The 16325-nt window shown below is 42.7% G+C and overlaps 1 protein-coding gene across 3 annotated transcripts in view; it reads right to left on the reverse strand.

Moving 5' to 3' along the window:
• The window catches only part of PPFIBP2 (PPFIA binding protein 2), a 152117-nt gene extending 136971 nt beyond the window's left edge, over window positions 1-15146 (reverse strand). For 2 of the 3 annotated variants that reach the window (XM_063437803.1, XM_063437802.1), the window contains exon 1: window positions 14887-15144. The gene's annotated coding sequence lies outside the window, so the exon portion shown is untranslated. Of the gene's footprint in view, window positions 1-14886 lie in introns of all 3 variants that reach the window. The other variant, XM_063437799.1, reaches the window with a different exon arrangement.
• Window positions 15147-16325: the final 1179 nt, after the last annotated feature.

A 16325-nucleotide genomic window follows, 5' to 3' on the forward strand; every position in this document is an offset into this window, starting at 1 on the left:
CTATGTTTAAGCTGCCTTTGTCACACCTCCCTGCATGTTACTTACACAGCCTTCCTAAACACTTCCTGTAAAGTGAGATCTTATGTTTACACTTCCTTCATTGCACAGTCTGTTTAATTTTGAATCTCCTGCTCTGTTGATAGCTTGCTAGACTTTGCAAGAGCTTCCTGTGAGTAATTAAGGTTTAACTTACAGAGCAAGAGTTAAACACTTCTAAAGTAAGTTAACATCTGAAAAACATTTTTCCATGCTTGCTGTGTGAGTCACAACCAGGGGAGGTGTGGCTAGAGCTGCATAAACAGAAACAATGTGATTTAACTCCTTAATGGCAGTGAATTGAACATTGAGACCACAGGGGCATGACCTATACACCAAAACTGCTTCATTAAGCTAAAGTTGTTTTTGTGACTATAGTATCTCTTTAACCCCTTAAGGACCAAACTTCTGGAATAAAAGGGAATCATGACATGTCACACATGTCATGTGTCCTTAAGGGGTTAAATTTGAAATTCTCTTTGAATTCCTGGCAATTCTCTAACAGTCTCTGTGTATGTTTTAATTGTCTATGAAAAGAAGAACACTACACATAGCAATATATTAAATAGTCTTAGTAATGATATTTTAACCATCTGACTATAATTATCAAGTCTTTTAAATGAACACTTTAGGTACCACAACCACTTCATATAATTGAAGTGGTTATGGTGCCTGGAGACCCCTGGCGCTGTCCCACTGTTCCTTGTTGTACCAATTGAACATTGAACTGTGCGCTATGGCTCTCCAGGGACCATAACTACTTAAACAACGCAAAATTGAACTCCTACAATGCTTTGCCAGCTTTATAATAGTTGTAGTTCTGCAAAAGTCGAAGGGCCTACCTTTTGGGCACTCTTAATGTAATATAAAATTGAAGTTTATGAATAAAAATATATGGTTTCTATGAAAACAAAATTACATAGAACTAACCCAGGGTACAAAAATATGAAACAAACCAGGTTTTTCCATTCTGCTTTTAAATTATGGCCCTGAGCAAGAATGATATTTTGCACAAGCTACACGATTGTATAACCTGATTATGTCACAGCGTGCATTCTCGTCCCATTGAGTAACAAGAAAGGGAGTGACATTTATTTACAGCTCTCTCGTTTTCTATATACAAAATTAACCATTTTATGACCGGAGGGGAGGGATACCCCTTAGCCATTTTGAATTGTTGTGTTTAGGAACCAGACAGCAAGGAGGCAATCTGAGGATGACACAAATGGGAGTTTGTTTACAGGAGGCAAACAGAAAAATATTCATAAAGTTCAATCTAAAATGTCATTAAGAGGGACAATCACGTCTTAGGATGTTTTTTATTATTAGTGTTTATTATTTTTCTCTATTTTTTTAATAAAACATTTGGGAGGCCTGAAAATAAATCTACAATGTAGAAGTTCACACCAATGTATTTCACCCTATCTTGGAACAGACTGCCTCCATCTTGGCTCACTGCTAATCATTGATTATAATTGATAATAATTTCTTCCCTCTTCTACCAATGAACATAGTAAGTAAAGGAGGAAAAACCGATACAATCTTTCTATTTCTCCTTGTCTGATACAACGTGTGCCTTGGCTGTGCCAGGACTGCACTGGATTAATAAACCAATTGCTAAATCTTTAATACCATGCAGGAGAGGAGCAGAGCTGCACAAATTGTAGGCTATTGCCACCGATTTATTGAATGGTGTTACTCCAGAGCACGGATCGTTTCCCTTTAAGAGAACAGGCCCCGGCAGTTGAAGTCCGGAAGCAACAAGTACATGTTTTGTGAGATTTGTCTAGGCTGGCATTGACAGTGTTAAACAGATAACAGAAGCATATATTTATCAGGCATATACAGTTGCAAGAAAAATTATGTGAACCCTTTGGAATGATATGGATTTCTGCACAAATTGGTCATAAAATGGGATCTGATCATCATCTAAGTCACAACAATAGACAATCACAGTCTGCTTAAACTAATAACACACAAAGAATGAAATGTTGCCATGTTTTTATTGAACACACCATGTAAACATTCACAGTGCAGGTGGAAAAAGTATGTGAACCCCTAGACTTATGACATCTCCAAGAGCTAATTGGAGTGAGATGTCAGCCAACTGGAGTCCAATCAATGAGATGAGATTGGAGGTGTTGGTTACAGCTGCCCTGCCCTATAAAAAACACACACCAGTTCTGGGTTTGCTTTTCACAAGAAGCATTGCCTGATGTGAATGATGCCTCACACAAAAGAGCTCTCAGAAGACCTACGATTAAGAATTGTTGACTTGCATAAACCTGGAAAGGGTTATAAAAGTATCTCCAAAAGCCTTGCTGTTCATCAGTCAACAGTAAGACAAACTGTCTATAAATGGAGAAAGTTCAGCACTGCTGCTACTCTCCCTAGGAGTGGCCGTCCTGTAAAGATGACTGCAAGAGCACAGCGCAGACTGCTCAATGAGGTGAAGAAGAATCCTAGAGTGTCAGCTAAAGTCACTGGCAAATGCTAACATCCCTGTTAGCGAATCTACAATACGTAAAACACCAAACAAGAATGGATTTCATGGGAGGATAACACAGAGGAAGCCACTGCTGTCCAAACAAAACATTTCTGCACGTTTACAGTTTGCACAAAAGCACCTGGATGTTCCACAGCAATACTGGCAAAATATTCTGTGGACAGATGAAACCAAAGTTGAGTTGTTTGGAATAAACACACAACACTATGTGTGGCGAAAAAGAGGCACAGCACACCAACATCAAAACTTCATGCCAACTGTAAAGTATGGTGGTGGGGGCATCATGGTTTGGGGCTGCTTTGCTGCGTCAGGGCCTGGACGGATTGCTATCATCGAAGGAAAAATGAATTCCCAAGTTTATCAAGACATTTTGCAGGAGAACTTAAGGCCATCTGCCTACCAGCTGAAGCTCAACAGAAGATGGGTGTTGCAACAGGACAATGACCCAAAGCATAGAAGTAAATCAACAACAGAATGGCTTAAACAGAAGAAAATATGCCTTCTGAAGTGGCCCAGTCAGAGTCCTGACCTCAACCCGATTGAGATGCTGTGGCATGACCTCAAGAAAGCGATTCACACACGACATCCCCAGAATATTGCTGTACTGAAACAGTTCTGTAAAGAGGAATGGTCAAGAATTACTCCTGACCGTTGTGCACGTCTGATCTGCAACTACAGGAAACGTTTGGTAGTTACTGCTGCCAAAGGAGGTTCAACCAGTTATTAAATCCAAGGGTTCACATACTTTTTCCACCTGCACTGAATGTTTACATGGTGTGTTCAATAAAAACATGGCAACATTTCATTCCTTGTGTGTTATTAGTTTAAGCAGATTGTGATTGTCTAAAACTTACAGGAACAATAGGTTGAAGAGGACCCTGCTCAAACGAGCTTACAGACTATAGGAGGTGGGGTATTAGAAACGTTAGGACAGGAAATATCAAATAGGGTGGGAGTGAAGCAGAGCTGGAGGAGAGAGTAAAGCACTGTCCTATAGGAGAGAGCAAGAGACAGGTATGTAAGGTAGAGATTACTCTGGGAGGCCATAAGCTTTCCTGAAGAGATTGGTTTTAAGGCCCTTCTTAAATGATTGAAGACTAGGGGAGAGTCTGATGGCGGTAGGCAGGCTATTCCATAGGAAAGGAGCCGCCCGCAAAAGTCCTGCAAGCGCGAGTTGGACGTACGGGTGCGAGCAGCGGTCAGGAGGTGTTCATGGGCAGAGCGGAGGGAACGAGAAGGGGCATACCTATGGATCAGTGAAGAGATATAAGAGGGGCTAGAATTGTTCAGTGCTTTAAATGTATGGGTTAGCACTTTGAATTGACTCCTATAGGATACAGGGAACCAATGTAAAGACTGGCAGAGGGGTGAGGTGTGAGAGGACAGACTAGAGAGGAAAACCAGTCTAGCTGCAGCATTCATTACAGACTGTAGTGGGGCAATACGGCTTTTGGGGAGACCAATCAGGAGAGGGTTACAGTAGTCCATGCGGGAAATTACTAGAGCATGGACAAGCTCCTTGGTAGCATCTTGTGTAAGAAAGGGGCAGATGTGGGCTATGTTTTTGAGTTGGAACTTTTTTTCAGGATAGGTACTACAGTGGCATGTTTAAGGTCAGCAGGAACAGTGCCAGAAGAGAGAGCAGTTAAAGATGTGTGTAAGGGTAGGCACAAGACAAGGGGAGAGAGATCTGTTGAGGTGAGATGGGACAGGATCGAGCGGGCAAGTGGTGGGGCGAGAGGAAAGGAGAAGCGCAGCCACCTCTTGTTCAGTAGCCGGGGAGAAAGTCTGGAGGGTAGGGAAAGCATGATTTACGTGTGGTTGACAAAGAGAACGGCAAGGAAGGGAGAATTGTTTCCTTAGCTGTTCAATCTTGTCGGTAAAGTAGCATGCAAAGCTTGGGGGGTGGCCACAGCAGGGCAGAGAAGGGAATTAAAGGTGTCAAAGAGACGTCTGGGATTGCAGGAGCATGAAGTAATGAGAGAGAAAAAGTATGACTGTTTGGCGAGGGCAAGGGCTGTGCTGTATGAAAGCAACATGAATCTATAATGGAGAAAGTCTGCCTGGGTGCGGGACTTCCTCCAGGAGCGTTCAGCACAACGGGAGAAACTCTGCAGATAGCATGTTGATTTAGTATGGCAAGGTTGGGGTTGTGTCCTCCTCGAGGTGCATGTTTGGAGTGGGGCTGCAGCGTTCAAGGCAGATGTGAGGGTAGAGTTATATGTGGAGATGGCCAGTGAGGGACAGGAGAGGGAAGGGATGGATAGCAGTTGTGAATCAATGTCAGATGACAGCTGCTGGAGGTCAATAGAGTTAAGGTTCCTCCTGAGCTGAGGGGGGTTAGGCTGAGGTTGTTGGGTGAAGGGGTAATTCAGAGAGAGGAAACGGAGTGTTGCAGATATTAGATACTGTACATGAATGAGAGAAAATAAGGTCGAGGGTATTGCCAGCTACATGAGTGGGAGAATTAGCCCACTGCAATAGTCCAAGGGAGGAAGTAATTGAAAGTAGTTTAGAAGCTGCTGGGGTTAAAGGTGGGTTAATGGGAATATTGAAGTCTCCAAGAATTAGGGATGGAATGTTAAAAGAGAGGAAGTAGGGTAGCCAGGCAGCTTATATAACAAGGGTACCGTTTCAAACTCCCCCCTTTTAGGTTCCACTTATCTAACATTGCTTGCCAACATGGACTCTGGGAATTACTGGTATTGGTGTCTGAGTCCACAGTATTTCGGATGCCCTAGCCTAAATCAGTGAGGTTTGGGGGGGAGACGCTAAACGCATGTGTTCTTTAAATGGTCTAACTGGGCCTTACAAAGTGCCCTTTCATGGACTGATAAAGACATTGGCCGCCAAGGATTTATTCACTAAGAACCGAAATGAAGTGAATTGAAAACAAATTAGCAAAATTTAGGAAAGAAAAAAAATTGCGACCTGCTCAATTTAGATTAATTTGCAATTCAGCATTTATTCAGAAAACCTGAGAGATTGCAGTGTCTTTACAACAATGAGATTTTGATGTTGAGGATATTGGTTGTTGCAGAAGGATACCGTGGTAAGCCACCTAATGTTTAGCAAAACACAAGGAACACCGTTTTTGCATCTCTCTGCTGCTCACGGCAGTAAAATGTATTTATTTATTTTTATAATATTTTTATAGAGCAATTAACAATTTTATAGAGATTAGGTAGCAGAATAAAAAGTACAGCACGGTTTAATAATCAATAGATGAAAGACTAAGCTATGCAGTTTTATGAAGATTACATAGATGGTTGCAAGTAAGAACCAAACTACATCCTATATAAACATGAAACGTAAAACTTTATTGCAGGTAAGTAGGGCTCAGCGGCAGCGCAATAGGAAGTGAATACAATAGAAATAAAGTGAAGGTAAGTCATTCTGTGTAAGGTAGGAGATAAAGGAACTTGGGAGGGTAATGGGCATTAGCATTAGTTGATGCCAATGTATCCGCGCAGATCACTCTATTTCATTTTGTGAAACTGCATTTAGAGCCAAGCGGTCATTGGGCTTCTGTTATATCATTGTACGAATAGACACAACACTTCGAATGTAAGTATAGGCTATGCTACCTACAAAATTCCAACTGCAGTGCTAGTCAACTTATAACATGCCAACTCAAACTGCAGTGATAGTCAACGTATAATACGCCAACTCAAACTGCAGTGATAGTCAACTTATAACACGCCAACTCAAACTGCAGTGATAGTCAACTTATAACATGCCAACTCAAACTGCAGTGATAGTCAACGTATAATACGCCAACTCAAACTGCAGTGATAGTCAACTTATAACACGCCAACTCAAACTGCAGTGATAGTCAACTTATAACACGCCAACTCAAACTGCAGTGATAGTCAACGTATAATACGCCAACTCAAACTGCAGTGATAGTCAACTTATAACACGCCAACTCAAACTGCAGTGATAGTCAACTTATAATACGCCAACTCAAACTGCAGTGATAGTCAGCTTATAACACGCCAACTCAAACTGCAGTGATAGTCAACTTATAATACGCCAACTCAAACTGCAGTGATAGTCAACTTATAACACGCCAACTCAAACTGCAGTGATAGTCAACTTATAATACGCCAACTCAAACTGCAGTGATAGTCAACTTATAACACGCCAACTCAAACTGCAGTGATAGTCAACTTATAATACGCCAACTCAAACTGCAGTGATAGTCAGCTTATAACACGCCAACTCAAACTGCAGTGATAGTCAACTTATAATACGCCAACTCAAACTGCAGTGATAGTCAACGTATAATACGCCAACTCAAACTGCAGTGCTAGTCAACTTATAACACGCCAACTCAAACTGCAGTGATAGTCAACTTATAACACGCCAACTCAAACTGCAGTGATAGTCAACTTATAATACGCCAACTCAAACTGCAGTGATAGTCAACTTATAACACGCCAACTCAAACTGCAGTGATAGTCAACTTATAACACGCCAACTCAAACTGCAGTGATAGTCAACTTATAATACGCCAACTCAAACTGCAGTGATAGTCAACTTATAACACGCCAACTCAAACTGCAGTGATAGTCAACTTATAACACGCCAACTCAAACTGCGGTGATAGTCAACTTATAACACGCCAACTCAAACTGCAGTGATAGTCAACGTATAACACGCCAACTCAAACTGCAGTGATAGTCAACTTATAATACGCCAACTCAAACTGCAGTGATAGTCAACGTATAACACGCCAACTCAAACTGCAGTGATAGTCAACTTATAATACGCCAACTCAAACTGCAGTGCTAGTCAACTTATAACACGCCAACTCAAACTGCAGTGATAGTCAACTTATAACACGCCAACTCAAACTGCAGTGATAGTCAACTTATAATACGCCAACTCAAACTGCAGTGATAGTCAACTTATAACACGCCAACTCAAACTGCAGTGATAGTCAACTTATAACACGCCAACTCAAACTGCGGTGATAGTCAACTTATAACACGCCAACTCAAACTGCAGTGATAGTCAACGTATAACACGCCAACTCAAACTGCAGTGATAGTCAACTTATAATACGCCAACTCAAACTGCAGTGATAGTCAACTTATAACACATGTTATGGTGTGTGTGATTTAGCAGCCGTCTGCACTTTATGTGGGTGTTTAATATAGCTCCCATTAAAAAGGAGGGATCCACCCAGGGCCGGCGCTACCATTAAGGCGGACTAGGCAGCCGCCTAGGGCGCCCCTTAGGAAGGGGCGCCGCCAGGAGCGCCGGCCCCCCTAATGCTGCAGCCGCCCGAGCGCTCTGCAGAGAGCCTCAGGCAGCTGCAGCTTCGCCCGGGCTGGTGCGTCCATGAGGGCGCACCGCCCGGGCGCAGCATGAAGAGAGGAGCTGACAGGAGGGAAGCGCTCAGCGCTCCCTCCTGTCACTCCCTCACTGTAGCGTGGCCAGCCCTGTATGATCCGCCGGTACAGGGAGCATTTGTCTCCTGTACCCGGACGGACTAACAGGAAGTGAACACTGAGTGTTCACTTCCTTTTAGTCCGGCCAGGTACAGGAAACAAATGCTCCCTGTACCCGCGGACAGTACAGAGCTCGGCCACGCTACAACATAGGTAGGGGAGGGTGGGGGGAATAAAGGGGGGGGAAAGAAATAAATGGAGAGGGAGGGAGGGGGGGGGGAATAAAGGGAGGGGAGAGAAATAAATGGAGAGGGAGGGAGGGGGGAAATAAATGGAGAGGGAGGGAGGGGGGGGGGGAAATAAATGGAGAGGGAGGGAGGGGGGGGGGAATAAATGGAGAGGGAGGGAGGGGGGGGAATAAATGGAGAGGGAGGGGGGAATAAATGGAGAGGGAGGGAGGGGGGGGAAATAAATGGAGAGAGAGTGGGGGGGAGGAGAAATAAATGGAGAGGGAGGGAGGGGGGAAACAAATGGAGAGGGAGGGGGGGGGATACATGGAGAGGGAGGGAGGGGGGGGAAATAAATGGAGAGAGAGTGGGGGGGAGAGAAATAAATGGAGAAGGAGGGAGGGGGGAAATAAATGGAGAGGGAGGGAGGGGGGGAAATAAATGGAGAGGGAGGGGGGGAATAAATGGAGAGGGAGGGAGGGGGGGAAATAAATGGAGAGAGAGGGGGGGAGGAGAAATAAATGGAGAGGGAGGGGGGAGAAATAAATGGAGAGGGAGGGAGGGGGGGAAATAAATGGAGAGGGAGGGGGAGGAGAAATAAATGGAGAGAGTGGGGGGGAGGAGAAATAAATGGAGAGGGAGGGGGGGAGAAATAAATGGAGAGGGAGGGGGAGAAATAAATGGACAGGGAGGGGGGGAATAAATGGACAGGGAGAATAAATGGACAGGGAGGGGGGGAATAAATGGACAGGGAGGGGGGGAATAAATGGACAGGGAGAATAAATGGACAGGGAGGGGGGGGAATAAATGGACAGGGGGGAATAAATGGACAGGGAGGGGGGGGGGGAATAAATGGACAGGGAGGGGGGGGATAAGTGGACAGGGAGGGAGGGGAAGGGTGGTCAGGGAGGGGGGGATACATGGACAGGGAGGGTGGGGGAATAAATGGACAGGCAGGGTGGGGGAATAAATTGAAAGGGAGGGGAAATAAATTGACAAGGTGGGGGGAAGTAATTGACAGGGAGTGGAATTGACGGGGTTAGGAGGGGGAATGAGAGTGGGGAGGGGAGAAGAGAGTGACAAGGGAGGGGGGAGAAGAGAGGGACACGCAGGGGAGAAGAGAGTGACAAGGGAGGGGGAGAAGAGAGGGACAAGAGGATGGAGAAGAGAGGGACAAGAGGGTGGAGAAGAGAGGGACAAGGGGGGAGAAGAGAGGGACAAGGGGGGGAGAGAAGAGAGGGACAAGGGGGGGAGAGAAGAGAGGGACAAGGGGGGGAGAGAAGAGAGGGACAAGGGGGGGAGAGAAGAGAGGGACAAGGGGGGGAGAGAAGAGAGGGACAAGGGGGGGAGAGAAGAGAGGGACAAGGGGGGGAGAGAAGAGAGGGACAAGGGGGGAGAGAGAAGAGAGTGACGAGGGAGGGAGAGGGGGAGAAGAGAGTGACAAGGGAGGAGGGAGAGATCGACGTCCATCACACACACACAATGCACCCCTTGCACACAGAAAAACACACAATGCATTACACACACAGACACACACACACAAGCAATTCAACCCTTACATACAATGCATCCCTTACACACACAGAAACACACAATGCATTCCTTACACACACTCAATGCACCCCTTACAGACGCACACACTGCATCCCGTACATACACAGAAACACACATTGCAGCCCTTACACATACAAACACAGATTCACACAATGCATTCCTTACACACATATCAGGACATCCCCTACTCCTGTGAACAAACTATTTGGTGGAACATGAAGGTGGACCCTGGGGCCCAGACCATGAGCTGTGTAAAGGGCCTTTAAAAAAATGGAGCTGCTTTCCGTTCTCCCAGAACACAAACAGCCTCCAGAGAGCCTGTTATACACTAGACGAGTGGAGCCAGACTGCAGCTAGAGCCCATCACCATCCTCATCTGATTGTAAGTAGGCAATCTAGTATATTATTCGTGGCACTAATCTCTAATTTACCTCACATTAAAGGGACACTTTAGTCCCCAGAACCACTGCAGCTTAATGTAGTGGTTCTGGTGTCTATAGCCTGTCCCTGCAGGCCTTTTAATGTAAACACGGCGGCACTGCAGCACTTGCGTTAGTTAACATGGGGCATTGTGATGTCATATGGGGGGGGGGGGGGGGCGGCAAACTTTACTTTTGCCTAGGGCGGCAAAAATCCTTGCACCGGCCCTGGATCCACCATCTTAGTAGTTAAACACCCACCTAAAGTGCAGACGGCTGCTAAATCAGTTGACACTGAGCAGGGCATTCAATGGAATATGCGGTTTGACGCTTGAAGATACACTGTGGAATTCCGTGTATCACATTTTTCTGATTTGGTAAAAAGAAAAGACATTGATACGATATAATGTTCATAGTTTGTTTTTTAAAATTTGATATTCTGCTATAAAATAGAATGTAAACGTTGCAGTAACAAGGGTCTATGCCATTCACATTTTGCTTGTCGAGAGCCCTGCGGGGCAGTAAAGAGTTAAATGACCGGAGAAAGCGCACTGTGACATTGACAAGTTAAATATCTACCAGAGCTTTCTTTCTCAATCTGTTACATGGCTACTGGCCCCTGGATTCCACCTCCCACTGCAAACAGAAATGTGTCCTTCTGCAGTGAATTTATTTGGGAATCAAGTTGTGTAACAAAGATTAAGTTGTTGCTCATAATTTTGACATCTGAAAATTAAATTTTTTATGTATAGATAAAGCCAAAATATTTTATGTTATATATACAGTGTCTGACTATGTTACTTTTTACAAACTGGGCACCACAGCATGTCTAATAAAGGTCCATGCATAGCTGAACTGCTTGACTGCTTAAAGGGGTACTCTAAAAACCATAACCACTACATATTGATGTAGTGAAATATGGAGCAAAACGTCTGTAGGTGCTTTGCGCTGGTTTGTGTCAAACTGATTTTAAGTTGTTTGACAAAAATCAGGACTTTCTGGTACTAATAGTCTGTCACCTCCACTGCTGCTCGACTAATGTACTATGACGTGAATTTAAGCATTAGCCATTTCAACTTTGGAAGTGATAGTCTGAGAACACTGGGGATGGGTTAGCCCAAAACTGTGGTAGAGAGCCATACATCTCAGAGATGCCTATTTTAGTTAAGCTGCTCAAAAAATGGCTTTACACAAACTAAGGCGATAGTGTCCCCACATTCTTAATTTCTAGTGCACTGCTGCTCTTACACCCCATGCAGTGCATTGTGGGCACAACTACCCCAGCGTTAGCAAGACTTCCCCCAATTCCTCCTCCTGTCCAATTGTCCTAAATTAGTTATTTGGTGTTCCACATCACCCAGGTAGCTCTCAATGGGGACGTCCAGTGAGAATGTCAGCCTGAAGTGCACTAGTAGCAGACTGACATGCCTCTTTTCCCGGTGGGTCTTCTCTTTTTGGGTTTAGACAATGACACAAACCATGGCACTGGCATGCCCTCCTAGGCCCACCCACAATCCAGTCCCAATTGCATACGTAAAGAGGAGTACTACGGAGCAATATTAATTTATTACGAAACAAATAAAACAAATAAAAAGACCCAGCATTATAACTGCAACATGCCTACACATTGCTCCAGTGCCTGGAGTGTCCCCTCATGGTCGTTCCCAAAGCTTATATAGTGCAAACACAAACCTGTGGTCATTCACATTGTCCCTTCCTGCCACAGGCTCACTCATGGAATTAATAACATCAGAAGCAGTGGGCCCATGTATAAATAATGACTCTGTTTATTATACTAACTATGCTACACTCAGTTGACCATCATTTTGCCCTGATGCCTGTGTGTGCGGCAGGTGTAAAGCTGAATTTTAAACACAGGGACATATAAAGGGATATTTATGCCAACAGTAGCCACATTTTCATACACAAAGGAAAGGAACTATAGTGTATCCATGGAGTGATTTAAAACAATTGCACGCTTGTCTGTCTATGTTTACACACAGGCTGTTAATAATAAACATCTGAATAACAGCTAGGTCCCTTTTCTCTTTTGGGAATCACAAACTGGTACCAATTGTCCTCATATTGCAGAGCATCATTTTTCTACAGAAAACACATTATACAAAACTCCCTGAATGTAAAGAATTCATATTTTTAGTAAAATGCTTCAGAGAACTAAAAGTAAAACAAAGAAATTGATGCCAAATTTCGGAAAAAAAACTTAATTTGGATTGATATCGGCTTTAAAGGGGACTTATCAGTTTCCAAGTGTGTCATCATTTTGTTTACTTATTCCCTATATTTAGCAAATGTTTTTTGTGAGATCTTAAAAATAACTTAATGTAGAAATCCATGAGGTTCTGTCCAGGGACCTTGCTAAAACTTTATTTTACAATAAAATGAAAATAGAGAAAAGGTACAGATTCTACAGATTGTTCAATGCTATAGGTGTCTGACAGTGTACCCTTTTCTATCTTTCTGTGTGTGTTTGGTAGTGTTTATTTGTGTGTGTTTGGCAGTGTGTGTCGCTGTGTGTGTCTGTATTCGTATCTGGCCGTGAGTACCTTTGTGTGTTTTTCTGGTAGTGTGTTCACCTGAGTGTGAATATCTGTGTGTAAGAGTTAGTATCTGTGCATGTGTGTCTGGGAATGCATGTGGGTAGGTACTAGTGTCTAGTAGTATGTGGTTGTGTGAGTATGTTTCCCGGAGCATGTGTGTCAACTGAGTAACATAGAAGATTAAAATGTCACATGAGAAATATTTGCACAGACAAACTAACTGAAAGTTGGCTGTGGACTGTACATTTATAAAAAATACAAAATCTCAACACTTTTTTAAAATTTTAATTAAATTCTGAGGCTGACTGTGTTGGCAATTCCCACACAGTGCTATATGTGTAAATGCAGGTTTGTCTATGGCGCTATTGAAGGAATGCACAGGAAAGGAATTTCTCTACAAATCCCAAGTATCATGGGGTGAAGAATCGCTCTGAGCATGACAGTGCAATGGTGGGATTTTTTTTAAATGAACCTTTACTGCACTACTCACCACAATGCAATATGTTCATTGGGGTGAGGAATGAGGGACTACAACCTGAATTGAAGTAATAATTCCCCTTTAAGATGTTCATATCGCACTAACTCAAACATCCTGTGATCTTGCTGGCAGAGCACCAACAGAGTTGTAGACCTATAACAGGAGGCTTTCTCCAATCTAGGATTGGTGAACCAGAACTTCCTGCGTCAGTCGAGTCACAAAGCATGTCGCTAGCTACATTAGATGAACGTTTAGAACTGGCAACAACCGGGGGGAATCAAAGGCTAACAGAATAATATCAGAATGAGCGGCTAGCTGAGCATCATTAGAATTGCAGTCCCCAAACCCAGAGTGCGACATACTCGCCATCACTAAAATACAGCAAATCCGTCGCATTGCTGCGTTTCCCCTGGGTGTCAGAAATAGTAGATGTAAACATGATTCATGGTTTTAAAGATGTGGGTGGATAATGATACATATACATGAAGAACGTACTGAAAGTTCTGGCCTGACACCTTTACCGGTCACACAAGTTAGATCGCTTGTTAAGTAAATATGTCTTTGCCGATAAAGTCTTCAGAATATTTAGCAAACACTTTCTTGCAAGATACAGCTATTCCTGCCAAAATATTCACTTAATGTTTAAAACCGTCATCACATTCCGGGAGCATATCAACGCAGACAAGTTTATTATGTTAACAAGTCAAGCAACAGCAATCGTTTTTTCAAAGAAACTCCTTTTAAGGTCCCTAAAATGTCCCTTGTTATGTGCTATGCATCCACATTGTGTTTAAAAAGGGTCACTTGAGCTGTAAGGATACAATATTACATAGCGGGGGACGCTGATGGACACATTGCATACGATGGGTTAAACTGTCCTCCCTGTCCCCTTTTTGGGTTCAATAGACACGTTTGCTTGAGTTTGGTTGGCTTATTTTTGTTAGGGGAAAAGTAACGCCTATCTTAAATTAATATTTTAGAAGTAAATCTTAGATGACATTCTTTTCTGGGTGCTCACCCCAATGAGCATCACATAAATCGTCCCATTTTGAAAGGTGTAATAAATGCCCCATGTTTTTGAAAGCAGAGCCACGATATTGTCATTGTATCGACATTCACAATTTTTTTAAAGTCATCCCGTTTAAAGTGAACCCCTGTGTAGAGACCGGACACTGTTCTTGCGAAAAAAAGAAAAAAATAAAAAAAATAAAAAAAAATAGTGTACGTTCTCTTACACAGGTCTAAAAACGACCTCCAAAAGATGAAACATACAACTTTTATAGACATCCCCATGAAAGTACAATCTGAGCTTCTGAAAACCCTACTACTTAATCTATTTGACATTTTATCAACATACAACGCGGACAGTGAGCAAAAAAAATACAAAATGCAATACCCAGGCAGTTTTTTTTGGCACTAAAAGGGTCAATGCAGCTTGCCTATATTAATGCTATTGGACATGAAGACACTATAGTGCATTGTACAGCATACATTATAAACTAAGTGCCCAGACATACTGCTAATCATTTTGCAAGAAAGACATAAACATGCATTAGTTATGGTGCAGCAGAAAATGTGATATATGTGATGCTGTCAGATTTCTCCAAGACAGACAGACAGACAGACATTGGTTCTACAAATGTATTCTTCTAAGCTTGTTCTCTAAAATCCACTGTCACTTTAAGAAATGAGAAAAACAGCTTACCTACCTTTTTTATTATGTCTGCTCCTTTAAAAACAAGCCCTTCTCCTTGCTTCTTTTAACGTGTGAAAGTCCTCTCTGTAATCTCATCACACTGCTTACTTTTGAAGCTAATGACAAGTTTGGGAAAAATGAACACCACACCAAGCCACATGCTTGCAATAATGCTAAACACTGCCCATAAAACAAGAATATCCACAATTCAATTAGAAGAGATATTCAGGATCAGCCTCTTCTGTGTCTGACTAACAAGGAAGTGCTCAGTGATGTCTCTTGTCTAGCACACTGTTTGCAGGCTACACTGAGGGGGGTTAATCAACAATCCCAAGTTCAAAGACTTTTTTTTTTTTTTTTAAAGGGACAAACTCTAGCAAAGAATCAGATTCTGGAATCAAAATGTTATTGTTTTTGAATGTAAAAAGGATTTAACTAATTCCCTTCCAGAAAAAAAATGCAACTTAATTATACAGAATTCTAAGAAGACTCCTGGGGTTCTGCTACATTGTATCATCTGATAGCCATCATTTTTATTCATATATTCTTTTTACTTATATCATTGTCATTTTATCAAATGGAGGGGCTCAGGCAATAATTCTAAGTCCAGTTTGTTGTTTTAAAGGGAGAGCAGTCCTCTTGCTGCATATCCAACTGCATGTGATTTGAGAGGCAAATAGCTCGTGTCACAGTTTATTCTTGGAGCAATTTTATTTAACCCATGATTAGCCCCTGCTTCAGTCCCCCTTCCATTACAATAATAAACAGGAATAGAAAGCAATAGCTCTATACGTTCTTTGCTATTGCATGTGAACAGCTGTTTAAAAAGCCCTTGTGTGCTTGTGATTCATATAAACTGTCTAATTAAAGTGTCAGTGCAGTTGGCTCAACCCCAAGCTACAGGGAACGCCTACAAATTCATTATTCCCCCTGTGGGTTTTTAAAATCACCTTACAATATACAGACAGTATAGGGAGGAGGACGCATCTTAATGGGAAGAATAAAGGTTGTTATACTAAGCACATTTTTTTATCCTTGAAAATACACATGGTGTAAGCATACCTCCCAACAATCTTCGATTTGGCAGGACAGTCCTGTATGTGGAACAGCGGCCCTAAGTCTAGTTTTTGCTCCTTACTAAGTACAATGAATGATCAAGCACATTTGTACAATCTGAATTCAAAGCAATCAGTTACTAAGAGGGTGTTACAGCAGTTATCCTCGTATACCCTGAGTGTGGGTGTGTGTATCAGAGTTTGTCTGTACTACATTTGTGTGTGTGCCAGTAAGCTTGTATGTGTGTGTCATTGAGGTTGTCTGTCAGTGAGCCTATTTGTGTGCATCAGTGAGCTTGTGTTTTTATGTCAATAAGCTTATGTATATCAATGAGATTGTCTGTGAGCCTGTGTATCAATGAGCTTGTGTCAGTAAGATTGTCTGTGTCTGCATGTG

This window comes from Pelobates fuscus, chromosome 12 (genome assembly GCF_036172605.1).
Source record: "Pelobates fuscus isolate aPelFus1 chromosome 12, aPelFus1.pri, whole genome shotgun sequence".
NCBI classification, from domain to species: Eukaryota; Metazoa; Chordata; class Amphibia; order Anura; family Pelobatidae; genus Pelobates; species Pelobates fuscus.